This window comes from Bombus affinis, unplaced genomic scaffold, assembly GCF_024516045.1.
Source record: "Bombus affinis isolate iyBomAffi1 unplaced genomic scaffold, iyBomAffi1.2 ctg00000123.1, whole genome shotgun sequence".
Lineage (NCBI taxonomy): Eukaryota > Metazoa > Arthropoda > Insecta > Hymenoptera > Apidae > Bombus > Bombus affinis.
Window position 1 is genome coordinate 89,428 of NW_026108855.1, and position 17,607 is coordinate 107,034.

At 39.8% G+C, this 17,607-nt stretch overlaps 1 long non-coding RNA gene across 1 annotated transcript; it reads right to left on the bottom strand.

Moving 5' to 3' along the window:
• Window positions 1–675: 675 nt before the first annotated feature.
• LOC126927509 (uncharacterized) lies at window positions 676–1,241 on the bottom strand. Its single transcript, XR_007715551.1, has 2 exons — window positions 1,154–1,241; window positions 676–947 (listed from the first exon to the last, which is right to left on the bottom strand). It is a non-coding gene; the product is annotated as an uncharacterized LOC126927509 (long non-coding RNA).
• Window positions 1,242–17,607: the final 16,366 nt, after the last annotated feature.

A 17,607-nucleotide genomic window follows, 5' to 3' on the forward strand; every position in this document is an offset into this window, starting at 1 on the left:
TTCAAACCTAATAAAAAGTTGTAGAGGGAGAATTACATTGCGAGATCAGTTAAGGAAAATCGTATCGTTGTAATAGGATTATTTCAGCGAGGGAAATTCCGTGTTGCGTGTAACGCGTTGCAAAGCCATGAGCTTTTTTTCGGGTTAATATACATAATCGCCTTATCGAACTTTCCATCTAAACCGTTGCGCTCACACGTGAATTTTGCATTTCAATCTTCTTACTTGCAGTCCAGTCCAGTTTAGTGCGACTAAGCTAAATGTTTCAGCCCTTCCAGGTAGAATATGTTTTATAGAGAGACGTACAACTCTATGAAGGAGAGATCAATAAATTGGGTTATCTTTAAATCACTGACAATTATTTCATCGACACGATTTCACCGACAGCGAATTCATCGGCAATGTCTATCAAAGTTTATTTACCGATACACCGAGTGAAATCATCCACAATCATTTCACCAATATGCTTGCCACTACATGTTATCGTTGATTATATGTCTTTATTTACACATTCGTTTACGCGCATAACGAGATAAACGAAGAAACGAAAATGATATGTTGTCATGATGTATTGTTAAATTACTAATTAACACGAGTTATATATCTACCTACATGAAAGCTTCTAAATATCAAATATAATTCATGAAAGCACACAAGCTATTTTGCTATACACAAATAGAATTATAAGGAAATGTTACGTGCTAATGATTTAACGAAATCTATTCCTCTGTACATTCGACATTTCTGTATTATTACTTGTGTACTTTCTGCTCTTGTTTACGTCATGGGAAGTAAAAATACGTTAAGCGAATCAGCTAATCTATTTGAGCGATTCAATGGCTCGGTCTTCTCTTATTCGACTACCAAGTAGAAGATAAGTTCTTGGTTATATAACATTTTATAACATCCAAATTAACTTTTTTTTCATTTTCTTTTTCTTCCTTTTTCTTTTCTTCCTTTTCTTTCTTTTTTTTCCTTTCTCTTTTTCTTTTTTTTCCTTTTTCTTTTTTTTCCCATTTTCTTTTTCTTTTTTTATCCTTTCTCTTTTTCTTTTTCTTTCCTTTTTCTTTTTCTTTTTTTTTTTACGTGGGGAAAATTCGCTCGGACACGAAGCCACTTCTTAAGTGGCGTTGTAGTGAACATCCAAATTAACTGTTTTTTTTTCTTTTTCTTTTTTTTTCCTTTCTCTTTTTCTTTTTTTTTACGTGGAGGAAATCCGCATGGACACCAAGCCACTTTTGGGAGGGGGGGGGGGAGTGGCGTTGTAGTGAACATCCAAATCAACTGGGGCACTAATTAACTGAAGCTTCTAGTCAAACCAGGTATCAGTCTTTGTACGCAAAGGCATTCATTACAATCGTTTAAAGTTTGAAGATACACCGTTACAAATTCGTGATATGAGAGAAAGCGATTCAGAACTCGGATTCATTTGTTGGAACGACGCCGTGGGCAAAAGTACATAATGGAAAACTTTTTTCCAAGACCAATTGATATTCCTGGAACTCGATAATTCACTAGGTGATTGCTTTAACCGTGCAGAATACATGCATAAATAATTAATCGCTATTAATATTCCATCGACTTTTGAAAATCCCTGATGTGACCTATTTCACGAGATGAGAATACGTGTAAAGTAAGGTTATTGCTTGATTATCTTTAGCCGAATAAATCGAGTGATTGAAATTATAATGCGGAAGAAAGTCAAAACTATGTATATTATTTTTTTCAATTTTTATGTATCATTTGGCGGAAGGAAATTTGGTAAGTGAGGTTCACCTTCTTTAATGTCAATGATTTTGAGATATGTTATTAAGCTCCAAATTCTAAGCAATCTTCTATATATGTACATATAATTGTGTATTATATATATATAACACACGTATAATAGCCAAAGTTCAACTCCCAAGTATACGCAAAGCTTTTATTTTCAATTTATGCGATACCACTATGTTTCATGAATTTATTTGTTAACGGTATTGTAACAAATAACAAGCAGAGGACGAACTATCCGTGAACTGTTTTGCCAACGAGTACGCTTCCAATATTTTCTGTTTGAGAAAACACGATCTAAGGGGGGGGGGGGGGGCAAAGCTTGTTAATCTGGAAAGAATACAAGCATCAATTTCAAGCGCTTATAGGGAATCAAGCGGGCTTGTTAAGGTCGTAAGTTGGACAATTATCCCGTGTTGCATGCTCGATGATGGCGGCAAGCAGAACGGACACGTGCACGTCGCTCCGTAGGCATAACCGAAATATCTGGGTAAATTAAAGAACTCGGGCGGAAAAGTGCACGAAAGTGAAGTTTCTAGTGCTCCGGAATGAGTGGGAATACAAGAAATAGGGGAGCTCGCTGGTATAAAAGCGAGAGAAACGATTGAAAGTGCTGTGTGTGGAAAGTGAGGTTAGGGGCAGAGCGAAGGCCATCTTGGGTCGCGAGACCGAAGCGCCACCGTGCGGGCTACCTGGGTAACCAAGGAGTGGGAGAGCGCCCCCGTGGAGGGCCAGTCTAAACTCCCCGCGTCGAACAGTGATAGGGACACTGCGAGTTTAAGTATCCGGTCATCAGACAGACGACTGGCGACCTTACGACGACATCGGCAAGTTATTTAGGACACGAATCGCATACACGCGGAAGGATACACCTCAAACATACATATATATATATGTATATTAAAGTCATAAACACAATATGGACAAGTACTACAAGGTAAGTAAACTTACGGCTCAGGGGGTTTCGGAGCTTCCAGGCCCCGTCGGGGATTCGAGTAGCGTCCCAGGCTCGACCCGACGGTCACCCAACGACTGGACGAACGGCGAGGGGAAGGTCGATCCCAGGGCCTCCCCTCGTTCGGTAAACACGACCGGGGACCAAGAAACACCCGCAGATGTCACAGAGGAAAAGATGTGCAAAAAAAGCACAAGAAGATACCTCGAATTTGATGAAGACATCGCGGGATTCATCGAGGATGTCGAGATGCCAATGCAGGCACTCAAGGATAAGACACCACCCACCGAAAAGGCGACCCGATTCGCCAAGGAAAAAATCCCGAAAGGTGACAAGATCACCAGATATTTGAGAAAGTCCCCAGTGGAGGGGAGCGCGTGCAAGACAACGAGAAGCCTGGCCAGGAGCCAGCCGATGGCAACGAAGGACGAAGCGGCCAGCACCTCGGAGCTAGACACACCGGCGGAAATGTCGGACAGCGGCAGCGAAGCGGCGGCACCAAGGGAATGTCTCAGGAGGAAGGCCATGGCGAACAGAGCAACGGCCGAGACCGAAAGCAATGACGAGGACAGTATCGTCATCAAAATGAGCGAATGGAAGGCGATGACGGAAATCATCACAGAAGTCTTCCGCGAAATCCAATACATAGGTAGCAGACTCTACCTCATGAGCAAAAAGGATACCGACATCAAGAAAAGGAGGGACGCTATCAGTAAAAAAGCGTCCAAGCTCCACTCGATGTTGAACGAGATGAGGCTCAAGAGGAACGCTAGGACAGTCACGGCCACCAGGATGACCACCCCTTCGGGGAGGAGTGAGGAGAAGGAAGGAAAAAGGAAGGAGAGATCGCCCGTCGAGGGGAAGGGCGACACCAAGAGAAAGAGACCAACGACCATGGAGGCCTCCTACGCAGGAGCCTGTGCCGGCAACAGCTCGGCAAAAGCGACTACTGACTACACGGACAGCGATGTAAAGGATGACTGGATCCCTGTCCGCGGAAGGAGAGGAAAAAGAACGGACACCCCGACGGTGGTCAGTAAGGCGAACGCAGGAAGGGCGGCATTGGACAAGCCAAAGAGGCCGGAGGGACCGAAGAGGATACGTAACAGACCCGAAGCCATCCTCGTCAAAGTAGGGCAAGACAAGGAGTGGATCCAGGTCTACAAAGACTTGATGGGGGCAAAGGAGACCCTAAAAGAGAGCTGTGGAATTAGGAGGACCAGAACAGGTGACATTCTGATCGAGCTGAAAGCAGGTAGCAACGCTAAAAAGACCGCGGCGGATATGAACACGGCGCTAAGAGGCAAGGTGAGAGCGCTACCAATGCGCGACAAGACCTCCGTAGAGATCAGGGATATAGACCCGCTCGTAGGCAAGGAAGAACTAGCCAGGGTGATAGGAATGCATCTGGGCATAAGCGACATCACTGAGGTCGAAGTAAAGACCCTAAAAATGGCGCCGTGGGGCACCCAATCGGCAATAGTGACGATGCCGAAAGCCTACCTGGCCAAAGAGGGGGCGAGCCGGAAGATCAGAACCGGCTTGACGATAGCCTCGATAAAGGCACTACACAATGTAGTAAAGTGCTACAGATGTCACATGTTCGGTTATATCGCGAACAAATGCACGGCGATAAGCCCTGGAAAGGAGATTTGCAGGAAGTGCGGAGCCAAAGACCACACGATAGCTGCCTGCGCCAACGCACCCTGCTGCTCCATCTGCAGCAAGGAGAAAGGTGTGAAATTTGACCACGTAACCGGATCCCTGGCTTGTCCAGAGTATAGAAGGCGGTTGAAAGCGAATAAATGAGGATACTGCAGATAAACCTCAACAGATGCAAGCTGGCGCAGGACATGATGCACCAATGCGCGATCGAACTTAGGCCGGATATAATAATAATTTCCGAGCCGAACAGGCAGCTACCGCACTGGTTTAATGACACCAAAGGAGACGCCTCGATATGGGTCACACTCCTCAACGGCAAACTGCCTGATGAAACAACAGAGGTCAAGAGCGATGGGATAGTGGGCGTCCGCGTCGGCGACGTCTTCTGCTTCAGCGGATACTGTTCGCCCAACATAAATATGCTAGCATACTCCGAATACATAGACACGCTGTCGACTATGACGAAGAGCGCTGCTAGAAGACACGACAAGGTCGTCGTGGCCGGAGACTTCAACGCAAAGTCAACCTGTTGGGGAGGATCGACCACAGACAAGAGATGGAGAGTCTTAATGGAGGCACTAAGCAGCCACCGGGTGTTTCCACTGAGGCTCAAGGAAAAGTATACCTTCTTCATGAACGGGAAGACGAGCTTCCCCGACATAATAAGCGTATCCAATAAGGTCAGCGAGATACACGCCGGAAGCGCGGTCTTGGACAAATACTCGGCCTCGGACCATCTGTACGTGCTCCACAGGTTTAAGGCGAGGAAGACCCGAACCGTATCGAAGTTCTACAGGTACGTGACCAAGGACATATCGCCGGAGGAGTTCCTGAGCAGATTCGACGACACACTGAAGAAGGAAGACCTCAACGCGGCTATCGGAGAGGATGGGGCCGAGCCCCTGCAAAAGAGCATCGAAGGTACGTGCGAAGGGATGCTAAGGAAGTCGAACTGTGCGGGGACCCGCAAGTACGCGAACTACTGGTGGAACCCGATGATCGCGGAACTGAGAGCGCAGGCGCACAAAGCGCTCAGGAAGGTGACGAGAGAAAGGAAGAAGAACGCCGGCAACACCGAGCCCCTCGTCAACGCCTACAAGGAGATCCGAAGGCAATTAAAAAAGGAGATCGCCCGCAGCAAAAAAACAGCCTGGGCAGAATACTGCAAGATACTGGAGAGCGACCCTTGGGGCAAACCCTATCGCACGGTCATGAAGATGTGTAAAAGCAAGGGACCAACCAACGACATGCCGATCGACATGGTGAAGGCAGTCCTACAGAGGCTATTCAACTTGGGACACGGACCCCCCCATTATGAGGGCCGCGAAGAGGCAGAGACCGAAGAAGAAGGAGATATTAGCCTCAGCGTCGCCATCGGCGAAGGCGATGTCGTCGATGCCGCCGGAAGAATGAACACCAAGAAGGCTGCAGGAGTCGATGGCGTGCCGGGCGAGATCGCGAAGCTGGTAGCGAGTCGCAGGAGCGAGCTCGTGACAAGGGCGTTCAACGGCATCACTGAATCAGGAAGGATCCCAGTCTGCTGGAAGACGGCCAGAGTAATACTGCTAAGGAAACCGGGTAAGGATCCCAGTCTCCCTAACGCGTACCGGCCGATAAGCATACTCCCAACCATGAGCAAGATCTGGGAAAAATACTTTAAGAAGATCATCGAGAGATGCATCGGAATGGACCCGTTCCATCGGAAGCAATATGGCTTCAGAAAGAAGAGGAGTACGGTAGACGCCATCACGCAGGTGATGAAGTTTGCCAACATCTGCAGACAGAAGAAGGTAGTATGCGTGATGATCACCCTAGATATTAGCAATGCCTTCAATTCGCTCAGCTGGAAGAGCATATACGAGGAATTTGACAAGAGGAAGCTGCCATGGAAGGTCAAAAGGCTAATCGGCAGTTACCTATCCGGAAGGAGGATCATCGTGAGCAACCAGCACGGCACGGTGGAGCACGAGGTGGCGGCGGGAGTCCCGCAGGGATCCATCCTCGGACCATTCCTGTAGAACTTGGTATACGACCGGTTGCTCGAGAGACTCGACAACATGCCAATGGTCAGAGCAACCGCCTTCGCGGATGATCTGGCCATCACATGCTCCGTCGGGAGGAACGAAGAGGCCTCCGCTAAGGTCAACACGATGCTAAGGATCGCCAACGACTGGTGCACGAGTGTCGGGCTCACCCTGGCGAGAGAAAAGACGGAGGTCATGTTCATCACAAGCTTGCGAGTGCCGAGAGTGGTGAAACTCAGGTTGGGCTCCTCGGACATCGAAACGGTCGATCGCATCAGGTATCTCGGAGTCGTCATTGACTCCAAGTCGGAGGTTCGGTGCGCATATCGAGATGGTGTGTAACAGAGCCGACAAGTTAATAGGAGCACTTAGGGGAATTCTACCCAACATCAACGGGCCGCCCAGCTTGGCTCGTAGGCTCTACTACAATGTGTGGGAGTCCATCGTAACTTACGGAGCACCGGTGTGGGCTAGAGCAGCGAATACCGATAAGAACAGGAAAAAGCTGAAACGTGCACAACGAACGGCCCTGTGCATAACAACGACGGCATACCGTACCGTCTCCCACGCGGCACTTTGCGTGTTGACCGGGAATCTCCCGATTTACATAAAGATAAAGATGCTCGGAGAGACCTACGAGAGGAACAAGATCCATGGGTCCAGGAGTGGCACGGATGACGACTGCAAGCTGAAGGAGGAACTGGAGGCGATTCGCAAGAAGGCCCAAGAGGACTGGCAGAAGGAGTGGAACAACTACAAAAAAGAAAATATCACAAAGAAGCTAATACCGAGTGCGCTGCTATTTACCAAAAAGAAGATGGACATCGATCACCACACCATGCAGCTGCTAACCGGGCATGGGAGCTTCGGTGTCTATAGGAAAAGGATTGGCAGGGACAGCGACAGCAACTGTCTCGACTGTGGAGACCCGAACGACGATGCGGAGCACGCCCTCTTCGCGTGCCCGAAGTGGACGGACAGAAGGATCGAGCTGGAGAACGCTCTGGGCGGGAAGATAGACGTGGGCAATCTGATCGCCACGGCGACCGCCAAGGACGAGAGCTCGAATAAATTCAGGCAATTCTGCAAGACCGTCATGTGTCACAGGAGGGTGACAGCGAGGGCCTGGGAGGAAGCAAGGAGGAGAACGAGCGAAACAACAACTACGCGGGGCAATGAGGGCAAGAACATGAAACAACGAAAAACCGCAGAAGGAGACCAGCCCAGTATTCTGAACTGGCTGAGAGGACGACATGAGCAGTAACTGCCCGAAGAAGCAGATACTACGGGGCACGAAAGGACAACCCTGATGACTGCCGACAGGTTTTACCGGGGTTGTCTGCCCCCCAAGCGGAGGAAGAAGGAGGAGGGGTTTTTACTGGGTATGGCAACGACATCCGACGGACTCCCACATAACCCAGTGATGCGGGTCACTGGGCATGCGTAATAGCATTTTCCCCTCCCCACGCAAAAAAAAAAAAAATTATCCCGTGTTAGGTTCAGTCAGCTTAGTCCTACACAAAATTGATCCAATCATGTGAAAACAAATGTATTCTGATTTTTGTCGCAGATATTTCTGGTCTACGCACTCCAGTGCCCGCACAACTGATATTGAAACGCCTGATTTTCCCATATTCTACAGCGACAACATTACCTGATTTTTTACAACCATGAAGGACTCGAAAATACTTGCAATCCTCATCTGTGTGCAAACTATTTTCGTCACTATCGTCCCGTCAGGGGCTGGTAAGTTGATACTGATTAATTATACCATCGAAATTCTATATAATGGCTACAAAAAATATTTGCATCATTACCCTCATTTCTTTTTTTTCCCTTTTTCTTTTTCTTTTTTTTCCTTTCTCTTCTTCTTTTTTTTCTTTTTCTTTTTCTTTTTTCTTTTTTACGTGGGGAAAATTCGCTCGGACACGAAGCCACTTCTTAAGTGGCGTGGTAGTGAACATCCAAATTAACTGTTTTTTTTCTTTTTCTTTTTTTTCCTTTCTCTTTTTCTATTTTTTTTCCTTTTTCTTTTTCTTTTTTTTCCTTTCTCTTTTTCTTTTTTTTTCCTTTTTCTTTTTCTTTTTTTTTTACGTGGGGAAAATTCGCTCGGACACGAAGACACTTCATTAGTGGCGTGGTAGTGAACATCCAAATTAATTATTTTTTTTCTTTTTCTTTTGTTATCCTTTCTCTTTTTCTTTTTTTTCTTTTTCTTTTTCTTTTTTCTTTTTTACGTGGGGAGAATTCGCTCGGACACGAAGCCACTTCTTAAGTGGCGTGGTAGTGAACATCCAAATTAACTGTTTTTTTTCTTTTTCTCTTTTTTCCTTTTTCTTTTTCTATTTTTTTTCCTTTTCTTTTTCTTTTTTTTCCTTTCTCTTTTTCTTTTTTTTCCTTTTCTTTTTCTTGTTTTTTTTACGTGGGGGAAATCCGCTCGGACACGAAGCCACTTCTTAAGTGGCGTGGTAGTGAGCATCCAAATTAACTGTTTTTTTTCTTTTTCTTTTTTTTCCTTTCTCTTTTTCTATTTTTTTTCCTTTTTCTTTTTCTTTTTTTCCTATCTCTTTTTCTTTTTTTTCTTTTTTCTTTTTCTTTTTTTTTTACGTGGGGGAAATCCGCTCGGACACGAAGCCACTTCATAAGTGGCGTGGTAGTGAACATCCAAATTAACTGGGGCACTAATTAGCTGAAGCTTCTAGTCAAACCAGGTATCAGTCTTTGTACGCAAAGGCATTCATTACAATCGTTTAAAGTTTGAAGAAACACCGTTACAAATTCGTGATATGAGAGAAAGCGATTCAGAACTCGGATTCATTTGTTGGAACGACGCCGTGGGCAAAAGTACATAAGGGAAAACTTTTTTCCAAGACTAATTGATATTCCTGGAACTCGATAATTCACTAGGTGATTGCTTTAACCGTGCAGAATACATGCATAAATAATTAATCGCTATTAATATTCCATCGACTTTTGAAAATCCCTGATGTGACCTATTTCACGTGATGAGAATACGTGTAAAGTAAGGTTATTGCTTGATTATCTTTAGTCGAATAAATCGAGTGATTCAAATTATAATGCGGAAGAAACTATGTATATTATTTTTTTCAATTTTTATGTATCATTTGGCGGTAGGAAATTTGGTAAGTAAGGTTCACCTTCTTTAATGTCAATGATTTTGAGATATGTTATTAAGCTCCAAATTCTAAGCAATCTTCTATATATGTACATATAATTGTGTATTATATATATATATAACATACGTATAATAGCCAAAGTTCAACTCCCAAGTATACGCAAAGCTTTTATTTTCAATTTATGCGATACCACTATGTTTCATGAATTTATTTGTTAACGGTATTGAAACAAATACCAAGCAGAGGACGAACTATCCGTGAACTGTTTTGCCAACGAGTACGCTTCCAATATTTTCTGTTTGAGAAAACACGATCTAAGGGGGGGGGGGCAAAGCTTGATAATCTCGAAAGAATACAAGCATCAATTTCAAGCGCTTATAGGGAATCAAGCGGGCTTGTTAAGGTCGTAAGTTGGACAATTATCCCGTGTTAGGTTCAGTCAGCTTAGTCCTACACAAAATTGATCCAATCATGTGAAAACAAATGTATTCTGATTTTTGTCGCACATATTTCTGGTCTACGCACTCCAGTGCCCGCACAACTGATATTGAAACGCCTGATTTTCCCATATTCTACAGCGACAACATTACCTGATTTTTTACAACCATGAAGGACTCGAAAATACTTGCAATGCTCATCTGCTTGCAGGTTATTTTTGTCACTTTCTTCCCGTCAGGGGCTGGTAAGTTGATACTGATTAATTATACCATCGAAATTCTATATAATGGCTACAAAAAATATTTGCATCATTACCCTCATTTCTTTTTTTTCCCTTTTTCTTTTTCTTTTTTTTCCTTTCTCTTTTTCTTTTTTTTTCCTTTTTCTTTTTCTTTTTTTTTTGCGTGGGGAAAATTCGCTCGGACACGAAGACACTTCATTAGTGGCGTGGTAGTGAACATCCAAATTAATTATTTTTTTTCTTTTTCTTTTTTTATCCTTTCTCTTTTTCTTTTTTTTCTTTTTCTTTTTCTTTTTTCCTATCTCTTTTTCTTTTTTTTCCTTTTTCTTTTTCTTTTTTTTTTACGTGGAGGAAATCCGCTCGGACACGAAGCCACTTCATAAGTGGCGTGGTAGTGAACATCCAAATTAACTGGGGCACTAATTAGCTGAAGCTTCTAGTCAAACCAGGTATCAGTCTTTGTACGCAAAGGCATTCATTACAATCGTTTAAAGTTTGAAGAAGCACCGTTACAAATTCGTGATATAAGAGAAAGCGATTCAAAACTCGGACTCATTTGTTGGAACGACGCCGTGGGCAAAAGTACATAATGGAAAACTTTCTTCCAAGACCAATTGATAGCGCTGACGTAATTAAAATGTGACGATATTGCCAGCGACGTTTCTCCAAATAGACGACTAACTTATTTACGAATCGCCGTTACACGATTGTCGCTGGTAATACGGTTAGTAATCACTTTATTGAATTTTCGCTTGACGTGACAACGTCGAGTTCCTAGAGAGATTCTTCTCCCTTGTAAAACTATGTTTCTGCAACGACTGTATTTGTTGAATTACCGTTCGTGAACAAGTCCTTCTCTTTATTACGTGTAATAGATTCTTCTTTTTAAGTTTTAAATTACATTGGTAATTTTCTATAATTTATTACTCGAATATGGTAATTTTTTCTTAAAAAGTTTGCTTTTTCTACAATTATTTTACTACAAAACCCATCAAAAACATGATGTATGTATATATACCCTCAAATATTATCGGTTTATTCTCAAGCTATAGTTCAATTTCGGAAATTGCCAATTAAAATCATAAAAAAAAAACACAGAAAGTTCGTTAAAATATGCGATTTTCCAATCAAGATATAGAATTTATTCGAGTAATATAGATTACAGTAGCGATGGTGACGGCAACGATGAATGGACTGATTCTTCGTGCGAAAATAAATTGGTAGCGGAGAACGATGCATTGTTTCAGGGAATATCGATTTTCAAGCATGGTTTTGAAGTACGTGTGCGCGTGACTAGGTTTGTTAATTAATGCCGCTCCCAGGTTTTCAATATATAAATGTGACACCTACGTATCTTTAAGCTTAAAACAATTGGACTAACAATTTCATTAAATTTAAATCAATATTTATCTTTTTAAACGCAACAATATTTTTAATGACAACTTCACGTGTAAATCAAGTGCATACATATTCGATCGTTCTTGAAAACCTGATTCTCTGCGAAGAGAAAAATCCTTTGAGGTGGCCGTGTTGTGAGTTATAGTTGTGGTAGATAGTAGGCCTGTTCCGCTGTAAGTGTCACTGGGGGCTGTAGATGTCGCTGCCGGGGTACTGCTGATTTTTCGGCTTGTCGAGTGCCGCCACACCTTGAATAAAGATTTGATCTACGTTTTATACGCTACGTTTTACATCCACCTCTTTTCAGATATACCTCTCTATTTAAAATCATAGATCGTCACAATCTATAGGTATTTCCTTGAAAAGGTTAAAGTCGTTCTGTATAAAAGCCAATTCAAAGGGGAAGGAAATTCTGCGAAAAATTCTTTCAGATTACCCTATGTTTTTTATCGTTATATTACTTCTAAATTTTAAAGGACCAAATCACATGGCTGAAATTTTTAAAGTCTTTCTATATCTTCGAGGAAGTAAGATAAGGTTGATAGATAGTCGTTGTTGGTACTTAACCGAGTATGGTCATATAGTCGATTAAATGAAATTTCTATTCTTTCAGATATATATCGTCAAATATATATTATATATCAATGTTAATTGTTATCTGTGTTGGCGTAGTGAATAAACACATTGATGTTCGGTGTTTCAATTATCAGAATTATAATCGATGTTAAATGTATAGAGTGTCAAAAAATTATTTGTTATAGCTGTGGAAGATGGAGATCTGTTAGAGAAAATGGATCATGAAATTGATCTTGAGTATAATTTTCAGATAAAATTTTTTATTGCATCATAAAGTACTCATCACGAGAAACGAAAGTTTCAGAAAACCCCTGGATCGTAAATGATTCGTTCTTTTGAAAAAAGCTGTTTAAAATTTCTTATACTAATCCCTATACTAATTGTGTATACTAATTGTATTTAGTATATTATGTTATAAATAATGGTTAATATAAGTATCAAAACAAATAGACAACAATTAATTAGATAACATCGTAATAACATAATATAATATAATGGGCGTAATCATATACAGTAAAACTTAGAAAATGTGCTCTGGATGAATTCGGTGATAATTATCCTTTGTTCCGTGGTATGTATAGGCAATAACGAATGGTAGATCGCAGCATAATAGTTTCCAACCATCCACAATTGTTCTAATTCCTCACTCGACGTCTTTCATGTTCATTCATGTAGGAAAAAGTATGTTATCGTTTAATAATAAGCTTTTAAGCGTTTAATAACATCTCGTCGAGTAGAAATTCCACACGAAGCAGTGAGAAAAATAATATTTGAAGAAGATCTATGTTCTCAGCTTCGTCGTGTGCAAGAACTTTGTAGGATAGATTGTATCATGCGATGAAAATTTTATACTTGTAAGTTAAGAAAATTGGAACGAAAATTCACGTTGTCTCAAAGATATCTTGTTTTTGGATAGAAATAGTTACTTTACTAACAACATTCTCAATATTAAGGATATCAACATCTTAGATTTAATTAAAGCCGCTGGAATACGCCAGATATTTCATATCTGACTTAAACATGTACTGCGACGAGCGAAAAAAGTAAACACATAAATATAAAAAACTAATTTTTCAAGTGATCGGTAAAGATTAGGTAACAGTAACTACAAGTTATTATTAACGAAATGTAATAGTTAATTTTCATTAACATTAATAATGTACAAAACATTTTACAAAAATGGACATCTCAAACCACGTTTACAGTTTTACACATTAATTATACTCGTCGAATCAAGGTTTCAACATAGTATTTCGTCCACTAGTACTACTTCACGTTTATTATATCCAATAGAATTAACTACTATTTAGGTAAATTATTTTGTGGAATGGTCAAATAATGCTCTTTTCTCATTATACCTTCGACATTCGCTTTCTACATAAAATCAACGGGCTGTGTTTACACTTTTGCTTGTCACTGCATATCAAGGAAGATTGAAATATAAAGTAATTCGCACAAAAAAGTAGATATTAGTATTGATGTTATTGTATTCCATATTTGACCTTAAAATATGAATAAAATCAGTCTAAGTATTAATGAAATTGCAAACATTTTTTCTAAAAGAACGGAACTTTCCTTTCTAATGAGCACTATATGATGCAATAGAAAAACAATTTGACACTGAAAATTGTGGTCAAGATCAATTTTGCGCTACACTTATTTAACCAATTTTCATCAAATCGAAGGTGTAGAATGGCTTGAAAAAAAAACCGCGATAAATACTTTTTTGACACTCTGTACAAAGGTGTATATCAATGTGTATATCGATACACATACTCTGTATGTGCATATCCGTGGAACATATATCCGTTTTTCGAAGCAAAATGTCATCTACCTGTTCAAAAGAGCAAAGCAAAAACTCTACATAGAGGGTTTGTTACTGTTCACACTCTGTATTTCCGTGCGTAAAGTATCCAACCAGATATCCAGGAACAGCTTTCAGGGAACGAGATTGAATATTTGATCGAATATATTTAATATGGCAATGTTACGTATAACAATATACGTATGGAATTTTAAAAGTCACGAGGGTTGCAGCGGACTCAATTTTAATGTACATTAAACATTTTGCTCATTGATGACCTTACCTTAATTTTTTTCTCCTTCCTCACTTTCTTCTCCTATGCGAGTGACACAGCAAGATTGATAGTAACAAGCGATTTCATTAAAACACAATCTCCTTTTCCATTTGATGAACACGATACGAGACGAGGGAATGATTTAGGAACACGACTTTCGAGCGGTTTCAACAACTATTAAGTTTCATTTATAGCAACGAACACTGCCAAAGACGTAATCAATAAGATTCGCGTAGGTGCCGTAGATGACGTAGATGAAAAAACGTAGATCAAACGTAAATGACGAAATTATACATTAATTTATTTTAACGCGTTAAAATTACGCTAATGACAGTTGCTCCATTCTATTTGTTCACATATTTGAGCCCTATATGGAACAAAGTGAACGGAGCATCTGCAAGCGTGTTAACCGGACAACGACGAATTTTCACATCTACTCCACGAAGCTTCACATATATCAATGACCACTGCCGTAGTCATGGTCAAGCGTAGATGGCGAAGTTATGTATTGATTCACTTTAACACGTTAAGATTACGCTAGTGACACTTGCGCAGTACTATTTGTTCATATATTTAAGCCCTATATGCAACAAAGTGAACGTAGCATCAGCAAGCGTGTTAATTGGACAACCACGAATTTTCACATATATTGCACGAAGATTCGTATATAACAATGATCACTGCCATAATCATGGTCAAACGTAGATGACGAGATTATGCATTAATTCACTTTAAAAATTACGCTAGTGACAGTTGCGCCGTTCTATTTGTTCATATATTTAAGCCCTATATGCAACAAAGCGAACGTAGCATCTGCAAGCGTGTTAGTTGGACAACGACGAATTTCGTTTCGCAAACACGGACACGTGAAACATTTTGAAGTTACGTGGACGCGAGAGTAATTCGTTCCCTTAAATTGCTCAATTTCCATTTCTTTCGCCATGTATATTCGAGTATTGCATTTGAATTGCAGAGCAGTCGGAAGTAACGGCGCACGTCGTTGATATATCGACAGGAACATGAATTCTTTTTTCATAGGATGAATACTTTTTTCATCGAATTATTAAACCGAATCAAGTTTTCAAATCCAATCATTTAATTTCATCGTTTTACATCGAACGTTTCAATCTTTTTTCTTTTAAATACCTTACCTATATTTCATCTCGTTGAATATTCCATATTTTTAATGCTACTACCACTTATTGGTAATTTCAAATATGTAATTATCGTTCTGAAGTTAGAAATTCGAAATAGCATTCGTCAGTATATGATTCTACGTTTTATATAGAGTAATAAAAATGATACAATGAGTTTCGGTAAATAACCAATAAAAATTTTTGTTCCTTTTTCTTTTTCTTTTTTTTTTTTTTTTTGGTTTTATGTATCCCAGGTCGAGAATAAACTATGTGCACGTTTTCTCTCGTTTCTTGTATTTTTATGAGGAATTCAGTCTTTTTACGCCACAAGAGTCTCAACGTTTTCGTTTTCACGCCTACGTTACGCTCGTTAAACACGTTCCAACAAGACCATGAATAAGGATAACAGCTTTAATGTTTTCACATGTGTTTATTTATTATTTTAGACCTTAAATATTTTATTTATAAAATCTTTATTTAAACAAGTTACCATTGTCGCTACAATAAATCAATGAATGAAATCAGTTTAAATTTAAAATATCATTTCATAATTTCTCGTCACTTGTATCTAAAAACAAAAAAAACGGTGTACCCACATCGTGCGTAGACGGGAAATTAAAACAGTGGAGCTTAATTGAAACACTGATCATATTCCGCGATTGTAAAACAATAATAGAAAATCGTGTTTCTTTTGAAGGGTATGAAATTGTCAGGAGATTATGCCATAAATGAAATTGGAAACTGGCTGGTCAAAGGGATTAAATTCAATTAAACCGAACTGTGTTATATTGTACAAAGGCTAGAGAACTGCTACCAAATATCTGCTAGTTTAAAGGTGTCCCTTATAAATTATAATTATATTTCAAATTCAATCTCCTAGTAATAAGTAAATTAATATTTTACCTAAAATCTGTGATATAGATAACAAAAATAAATTCTTTACATTATTCGTTAGTTTGCAATATAATTAGAATATTATCTTTATTTTCTGGTGTCTTTGTTATTCTTAAAAGATAAACTGCTTATTTACAAATTTAACACTGCATATGCTATTAATAAATCATTTTATATTTAATTTTGCAACCTTCAGTCATTGTTAAAACTTGTTGACAATACTGTCGGTTAATAGAAATTTCTAAAATCCCCTTATTTCTACTCGATTAAAGGGTATATTGCAGAAACTATGTTAGCTACAGTGTTAGCTACAAATCACCTGTGTCACTCCATTAAACTTATACACAATAGTATTGATTCTTGTTTTAATTTAAAATAAAATATGTTATTGTAGGAATGAAGCAGAATGTTCAAATAATTGAAACAACTTTTTGTCCTATAATTAGTGCCTTTCATTTCAAAAATTAAAAAATTTTTAATCAACGATATTTGGAAGTTTCGATCTAAAATGACCAGGAATTGAAACAGAAAATATTTTTATGCCAATAAATACGTATTCTTCACATATAAAACAAATATGAAAACAAAAATCGATGTATATTAATGAATTTTGAAATGGGGAGGAATTATATGATTATACCCATTCTCTGTTGCGTTTAATTGTTTCAATTGATGTTTCATGAGAATTTTCATCGAATTTTTTAGAGATTTTTTTTTTATTAGAATATTTACGATCAATTCTCGTTGAGAATTTTCAGTAATTAATTTAATTTGGCGTGATACAATGACATGGATCATAATAGTTTTATATTGTTGGTTCTAGTAGAAACTAAGGATTTAATCTAGAGGCTATTTTCTTTTTAGTCTGCGGATCTGGTCCGTCGTGTCCAGTAGTTGGGTGACTAGTGGGTTGTGGTGGTTGTTGACTCTTGTGTTATATCTGCTTCTGGACTTGTGTATTTCATCTTTGACTGTAGGTATCTTGAGGTCACGGTGGATTGTTTCGTTGGTAAGATACCAGGGTGCATTTGATAGGGATCTTAGCGTTTTCGATTGGAAGCGTTGGAGTATTTCAATGTTGGAATTACTTGCTGTTCCCCATAGTTGGATTCCGTAGGTCCAGACAGGTTTTATTACGGCCTTCTAGAGGGCTATTTTGTTCTGTATGTTTAGCTTGGAGCGTCGGCCCGTGAGCCAATAGAATTTTCTTAGTTTTTCCTTTAGTTGCTTTGTTTTTTCTGAGATATGTTTTTTCCAAGTTAGTCTCCTGTCCAGGGTCATGCCCAGGTATCTTA